Below are 943 nucleotides of genomic sequence, written 5' to 3' on the forward strand. Positions count from 1 at the left end.
ATATTTTTTCCAATTTAGATCAACATTAAAATAATCGAAATACCGGTATTTTCGATACATTTGAAACTCCTATATCAATATTATTGCAGTAAAATATTAGTTGATGAAAATAACCTTATTGGCAGATACGGCAGTTGTATTAGTTGATAGATTGAGGGTAGATATGAATCTCTCAGAAGGAATCTCTTATCTTCACCTAAGAATCTTGTCACACATTGTACAGCACAGCATGTTGAATGGTGGATTTGCACCTGTTACCTGTGTAATGGGCACACACACTAAACAATATGGGTCCCACATCGAAGTTTCCCACTATGTGACATTATACAAATAGAAAAATAACGTCATCAGTTACCAACACTGAACACCCATTTGGGTAAGTGATAAAAAAAAATATATAATATTTGAAATTAAACTAGTTAAATCTTTAAGGTAAATGCTAGGTTAATTTTTTTAGTAATTAATTGGAGGAGTGTGTTATGTATAGTTATGGATAATTAGTGTGTTTTTTATGAATATAATTTTTTTAAAATTAAAAACTACAAATTGGAGGTTCTGATTTGAGTGGAAGTAAAAAACTGTGGGTTGGACGTTGGGTGGAAGTAAAAAATTGAGAGTCGGTTTTGGATGGAATAAAAAACTAAGAGTTGATTTTGGGAAAAAAAAAACAAAAAAAAAATCAGAAAATCCAATTGTATAGTTAAGTGTGTTTTTTATGAATATAATTTTTTTAAAATTAAAAACTACAAATTGGAGGTTCTGATTTGAGTGGAAGTAAAAAACTGTGGGTTGGACGTTGGGTGGAAGTAAAAAATTGAGAGTCGGTTTTGGATGTTTTGGATGGCAAAAACACTATACAATACAAAAAATAAAAAACTTAAATACTAATGTCTTCTAGAAAGGTTTCTTAATAATTAACTTGTTATTACAAATAACAAATAAA

Source organism: Arachis ipaensis, chromosome B06 (genome assembly GCF_000816755.2).
Source record: "Arachis ipaensis cultivar K30076 chromosome B06, Araip1.1, whole genome shotgun sequence".
In the NCBI taxonomy this organism is placed as follows: domain Eukaryota; kingdom Viridiplantae; phylum Streptophyta; class Magnoliopsida; order Fabales; family Fabaceae; genus Arachis; species Arachis ipaensis.